This window comes from Stegodyphus dumicola, chromosome 4 (assembly GCF_044657685.1).
Source record: "Stegodyphus dumicola isolate Sdum_Otavi_A_Nest chromosome 4, ASM4465768v1".
NCBI lineage: Eukaryota > Metazoa > Arthropoda > Arachnida > Araneae > Eresidae > Stegodyphus > Stegodyphus dumicola.
In genome coordinates, this window is record NC_140771.1 from 94,924,547 (window position 1) to 94,932,409 (window position 7,863).

Genomic DNA, 7,863 nt, shown 5'->3' on the forward strand with positions numbered 1-7,863 from the left:
CCTGAAAAGATAATTTTTCTAATTCTCTAACATTCCGGGCAGTTCTCTGACAGCTTGCATTCGACACAATTAGCATTAAGATTATATATTTATTTCGGGTATCACGCTGCCAAAATAAAATCCAATATTTGACCAAAAATCAAAATTTGATAAAAGTGAATAACGTTTATGTATTGTATTCTGTTATAATATTGTGGCACTTTTTCTCAACAGAAACAACAAATTTATAATGTCATGGACTAGAGGTCACAGCGCTTGTGCAGGAAATGAACGCGCTGACCTCTTAGGAAAAGACGCAGCTATCTCCCAAATAGGCACTCCAATCTCTATCCCGTGGACAAAGTCAGCATTGAAATGCAAGCTGAAACAACTTGCAAATGCACAATGGCAACATCAATGGGACCACGGACAACAAGGAAGACGAATATATGAATTCCTCCCTAAAAGTAGATGAAAACATCACTTTTTCATCCTACTTTCTTTTCCAGTACATCTCGGGCCACGGCCCATTTCCACTCTACTACTTCTACAACAGACACAAAGCCTCCTCTGACAGATGTATTTGCGGAAGCAACGGAGACCCAGAGCACTACATCTTCAACTGTCCAATGACGTCTTTTCACCATATCCGTCGCCCAGACAACCCAGGTCTAGAATTCAGGCGATTTCTAATCAAGCACCGAAAAACATTTAGTCAGATAAAGAACATCATCGACTACCTGCACAGACAAGGACTCAATATGTGCCACCCTTAATCTTTAATCCTCTCATTCTGCAATAATTTCAGAGTGCCATTGTTATCTCCACCAAACACACACTTCTAACGTGCCTTCAGTCTTCATTCATATCTGTGCCTTACCTCCATACCATGATATAGTATCTATTTATTATTACGAACTTTATTGTATCTCACCTACCTATGAACATTACCATTACCAAATGTAACAATATGTAGCTATGTATAGCCAAATGTATAACATCTGTATGATTGCATATCACCTTGTTTAATTCTCAATAAATACGGAAAGGCCCCCTGTACTTGTTCCTGTTCTGTCCTGTGGCACTCTTTTTATTCTTTTTGAATTATTTAAGTGCTGAGCTCCATTACTCGATTTAGTGAAAATCTGATGGAAGATCTAATAAAACTGGCTTCTATTCATTACACGGACTTAAAACACTTTTCCTGGTTTGATAAAAGAGAAATGAGCAATTTTCTGCTTAATTTTTGTACGATGATATTGATATAATTTGCCTTAATTTATACAAATGGATACGAATATTAGTGTATAATTTAATTAAGGAGGCAGATATTTCGTTGTGGCACTAAACATAGGTACGATTCCATAAGGAGTAAAAAAGGATGACTCGTTTGTATTTGTAAGGAAACCTGTTTAATGGACAACATATGCCATTGGAACTTTATAGAGCCGAACTCTTCATCATATATTTCAGTACATAACTTGAAAGACAACTCATCCCCAAATTTGAAGATAATAAGTTTTCCTAGCTGTCGTGTGCAACCATCATATCACAAGGCTTCATTTTGTAATATACTCTATATCTACAACTTGCTTATGCATTACTGTCGCTTTGTCTTATATAAACGTAATAATGTCTTGGGGACTACATGGCCGTGCTTTTTCAAGAATGTACTTCAGATGATCTTTTGTTCATGGTCTGCAGTTTCTGAATTTTTTTAAGAATATAGAAGATTCTCGACAGGCAGGTGGTCAACAAACTTGCCATAATACAAGTTTTAGACCTAAATTTAGTGAAACCAATCATCTCTAAAGCGTGTGGTTATACTGTTTAGCGACATCTAACTGCTGCAAATGATATCTTCTCGATAGCGAGCAATGGAAGGCAAGATATATTGTTGCAAAAATGTCTGGTTTGTTATTGAAAATCCCATAATGCGGTATAAAATTACGAATAACTGAATACCCAAACAACTAACTTGCACAGGGCCAAGAATATGGCCTCTTTCTATTTTGTTTCATAGAGGTTTTAGGAAGTCTTTCACCTGGCTGGCGGATGACCTTCCGTTCAAATATTTTCTAACAGGGCTACAAAAGTTGACTCTTTAAACCAAATCATCTTCTGGCTTAAATCCTTCGTTTAGAATAGGTACTTCCTGGCCCAAGCAAATACTGTGTTTTGATGCAAATCACTTATACTTTACTAGCCAAGAAGTAATGGCTGTCGAAAGCTCTGTTCATGTAAAGCGCCATCGGCACTTCTCGCGTAATCATTCAAATGGGTTCGCCCAATCGAAAGAAACGGAGGAAGGTAAGGAAAAGAGGAGCAATAATCTCAGAAGCAAATATTTTCTTCCAGACATGCCTTTTATAGGCTTTATCTTATTCTTTTATTACCCATAGCTTCTCTAATATGGGTCAATTGTTCGCAACTCATCGCAGTGCATGGCTTATGCGTTTGCTCCTGCTCAGTAGCTTGGAGGTACTAGACCAGTATTTTATGACACGGTTACTGAGAAGTTTATTTTCCTTGGTTTTATCAATCGGAAATTAATCCATTTCTTAAAAATAGACAAAATATTTCAGAAGTCTATTAGGTGGCTTTTCCATACATAACTCTGAACAGTATTTCGCACAGATGATCCATTTTGTCTCTTTATTCATGTACGATACTTTCGCGCAACTTTTCTGCGTCTGTAATTCATATTATTGTACTGCCAATTCCAAACTTTGGATAAGTCAGAATTTGCATTTTTATTTATATTACTCCTCGTTTTCTCATTTTAGACTACATTAAACATAAAATAGAATAAAAAGTTTGCCGTGAGCTGGGTTACCGATATTTATTGTCTCCAAATTTTGAGAATTTCCATGCATATATATAGCATTCTTCGATTCAATATATAAGCAGCGCATTTTGAATTTTATAGAGCTATCAAACTCGTTCCTTCCGTAGTTAAGCAGTCACTTTAAAAGGGCTTTATTTCTTTTGATTACATATATCGATACAGTTTTAAATTACTACATAGTTGGCTGAAGTTTATTTTTTAGTGTTAAATGACCACTGTAAGTTGTAACATGTGAAACGATAATAACTATAGCCGATGTAATTTATTTGTGAAATTAGTTCTAAAGTTATACTTAATAATATATCTTAGCGATTATAAATTAAATGCGTAATTTCATGGGAAAAAATTTAATAAAAATCAGAAAACTGAAGGTTATTTATTGGAATTATGCTTATGAATTAGGAGAATTATGCTTTTGACTTTAAACAAATGAGCTCATTCTAAGCAGGCGATTACTTATATCATGTTCAAACATACTTAGTGGTAAATAACGATCCTGGGGATTCGAAAAGTACCTAAGAAGGAAAAATTTGCAGTTATTTTTGGGAAGATAAAAACTTTTTACTAATATTTAAACACTTGAGCAAAACTAGTTATACAGAGCCTCTCAAGAAGATTAAACGGAAATATGTTTGTGATGTTTCTATTGATAAACTAATAAGGTATTTCTCCCGCCTTCTTAGCGAACCTTCGTGGTGAAATAACTGAGGTCTGCACGCTCAGCGCGTAATTGAGAAGTCCGCGGTTCTATTCCTAGCAAAGACGTTGCATATTTTTCATCTTGCCTGCTTCCAAAAAAGATACCTAATGTCTCTACAAAGAGTTATCATGGGTACAGTTAAACATTAATTCCTCTTATTTCCTGGAAGATAAGTCCAAGAATTAATCTTCCCTCCCCCAATCAAGAATTAAAAAAAATATTTTCCCCCATTTTGTTAACACACACGTAAAATAACATGTAATTCTTTCCACTCTCATTACCTTCAACCTTCACATCTTTCACGACAGAATGTTTTCCTCGTGTACTCTCCGAAAATTAGGTATCTAATCAAATGTCTTTGAGGTTTACGAAGATGACAGTCGTTCCTTTTATTTTCTTCTTTGTCGATTTTTAACAGAAGTATTTTCAAAAGTGCGTAAAGGATTATCGTCGAATCCTCAAAACGAAAGGAAAAAAAATAGTTCTGATCTTATTTACAGCATCCATCTAAGAAACGAAATGATAGTTCAGTTCTAGAAAGTGAAAAATTCACCACTTTTGTTCTTTTTTTTCGAACTATTGGAAATAAATTTATAAAGAAGGCAAAGTTTAAATGCTCTACAAATTGGAATTAGATCTAGCTTTTTATTTCACACCATTTATTTATTTGCAAGTTCATTTTATATATTATGTATGTATTTCATATTTCATTGTTATTATTCTGAGGTTGCCACCCTATTCTTTTGCACTGACCCCGCATTCGAGCGACCTCTTAAGTAATACGTTTCTCGGCCAAGGGCGTACGAGACTTTAGGTCGATTCAGTTTTACGTCCGATACGAATGTGATAAAAGGTTTGGGTCTCTTCTTTTCACAAATGACGGTATTAGTGCTGAAGACATTTTTTAATTTAAAATAATCATGGCCATATTCTACGTATCTTTATTTAAGGCATCGTTTGTAGAATATAATACAGTAAAGCAATACAAGCATATATTAGGAATCGTTAACTGAAAAATCAGTAATATTAAATTAAATTATTAAATCTTCAATTTTAAATTAACATAATTTCAGTTGAGTTAAATATTATGTAAATATACCAAAAAAATTAATCAGAATTCCCAAAGGTTAAATTAAAATTAAGTTAAAATCCATTTCAAGTCGAATTTAATACCCCAACTACTTCTGAAAAATTATTACCTAAGGAAAATCCTTTTAGTTCTTTTAAATAAAACTATTGAATCTTAGTATTCTAAACCATAAAGAAGCCAGTGTGAATATACAGTAGATTCCTGAAGTACAACAGAAATTTTAAACTGAGCAATATAAAAACTGCATTACTCGAGTCAGGTGTCAGTGAGTTTTCAATATCAAATATAGCTATTCCATACACAAAGCTTCATTTATTATACCTTGATTAGTGGAGAGACACATCAGTTGAAAATTACAGTCACTTATAATGCAAATACATATACACGAGTTAACATTTTAGAGGAGTAATAGTGAAATTAATGAACATATAGGTAGGTGGCTATTTGTTCATTAATTTAATATAATGACAATGTCGCTTATTTTTTGTATAGTCCAATTTTTTTCTTTCAAATTCGCGTTATTTTTTTCTTAATTTTGGTTTTTACATAGTGCAAACACATGGAAGCTTAGAAATGAAAGTACAATAGCGTATATACTTCAGGGAGGGTCCATGGGCATAGCCAGCAGGGCTCAGGAAGGTATACTTTCCCCTAAACAAATGCACTTCCTGTTATTTTAGCGCTCGGTTTTTAACGAGCAAAATCTGCCAAAAAATATACTGGTCTTCTTATTACTCTGTTGAATTTTTCAGTGCAAAAACCCAAGTACTTCCCACTGAAGAGTGGCCCGCTCTTTGGTTTAATTTGTTCTTTACCCTGCGGCTTCAAAAAAGTATCAGGGGATGAACATTCAGAGGAAACTGGATCGGGGTTCTTAATTGCAAGGATACTGGAAAACGCAAAATTTAGTTTAACCGCGAGAGCCGCGACCATTAGCATAAACATGCATGAGCAATTCGGATCGATAATTCACGAAATAAGGTAGATGGACTCCAATCGTATGTAGCAGGGATATTTTTCATTCTTATTTTGTCTACGCTTATTTTCACTGCGTTCAAATAGCATATACTTAAAGTAGGTAGAAAATTACTTTTAAGTAATATAAGATAATATGCTGGTTGACCAGCATATTATCTTACATAGTTCTCAATAGATAGTTCTACGATAAAATGTAATAAATAACTATCATTGCATAATAACTGATATTATAATTATTTAATATTATATTTTAATGTATAATTTTCATTGTTATATTATCATTACAACGAATTCTAATGTAATAATTATTATAACTGATTATAAAAATGTTAAGATAATAAATAATTATTATAGTTATACTGTAATTATTACACATCTTTTTTATCTTTGAGTTAAAATGTATGTGCATTAATAGATGCTTTCTTAATAATTAGTTATAATAACTACACGATAATAAGTTATTATTATAGTTATTTCATTTATAATAATAAATAATTATTATATTTCTTTTTATTTTTGCACTGAAATCCATATGCATTGTTATACGTATTAAAAAAAAAAAAAAAAAAAGTATTTTAGAAAAAAGTTAGATGAAAGGTCACAATATTGGCAAATGTGAAGTTAGATCAACTGCGATCGGGGAATATACCGTTCAAAAGAGGTGAAAACCTGTTGACCTACTTTTCTAACCAAACAAAGAATACTTCCGCTAAAAAATAAAGCTCCGTTATTTTTAGTGAACTTATTTTTAAAAGCAAGTAATGAATTATACATTGTCAAGTAAAATTCATATATTATGAAAATTAATTGAACATTTTCAGTTTACAGGGTTATGAATGAAAGCGAATCTTCGCGTTTATATCTGCAAATATGAAACAAAGACACGAAAGAGATGTACGACAAGATCACCTGACGAAAAAGGAGGCGAACTCTTACGTGATTCCGTTCATCTTGCTGCACATAATTAACACCTCTTCTGGATGATTCTAAGCGTTTTGGCAGAATGCTATCTAAGGTTGCTTTAGCCACTGTCAAACTATACCTGTTATTGGTGAAGATGCTTGAGAAGGTCATCCAGGTCGGAGAAGGTTTAAACCATAACACTAATGAATTTTTCTTTCTTAAACGTCCATTCTGTAGTTTTTTTTTTTTTTTTTTTTTTTTTTTTTTTTTCATACTGACGACTTTGAATACGTTTCAAGGCACCACAATAACTTCCTTTTTCTGGAAGGCTTTCACCTTCACGTACTTGATCAAATAGGCAGCGTCCCAAATATTGTACACCTCGAACTTGATGAAGGAGGATCCTAGAACTATAATATAGCACATGCGTGAATAGAAAATTTTACGGCACTGAGTCAAGGATTTTCAGGAAAAGCCCTTTTTTGTTTAGTGATGAACAATGTCTTCGTGGCCCGGGAGACTCATTCTCAGTGCTAGATAAAGCTAAAGCACCATCTTCAGCTGCATGTAGCCATTATATTGTTACGAATTTGGTATTTAAAAAGCTAATGTTAGTTCAATTATAAATTAAATGGTTTTATTGCTCGCGCAGTGCAGCGCGTGACGAATATTAAAAGAAAGCTAAGCCGGAAAATTGAAAATAAAAGAGCGCGAGCATTAAATAAATAAATATCTCTTTTAGATTTCGAGAAAGTACTGGAAAATTCTAGCGCGTGATTTTAAAATCTTATAACATCTCAGTTCGTAGTAGTTGCTTAGTTTGTTGTTGTTTAGAAAACTGCTCTTGTTGATTGCAGCGAATTCGCGGATTAGCTTTCTTTAGCTGTTTTGAATTACGTTCTATTGGACATTTGAGTAGTTAAAAGATAACTACTGTGAGATATTGTAATACTGCATCATAATTTGAGAAAATTTAAGCATTTTGTTGTGATAATAATAAATTTTTGTTCATTTTTCATCGGACTTGTGCATTTCTTTCATAACGAACCCGTACGCACGCAACAATTTTTGGTGTCAGAAGTGGGATATTGAATGCCAATAACAAGAGCGATGGAAGAACAATTCAGGCAAATGATGACTGCAATTGCTGCTTTCCAAGAAAAGATGAAAGGAGCCGTCAACTCCGTTAAGGAAGATATAAAAGCTGTACAAGGAAAGATGGAAGCTGGCCAAACATCATTTAAAGAAGAAATTAAAGAGAAAAATGGATACTGGTCAAATATCCGTTAAGGAAGAAATGAAATCCCTTAAAGACGAGATGAAAGCAGGTCAGGACGAAATGAAAAGAGAAATTACCTACGCAAT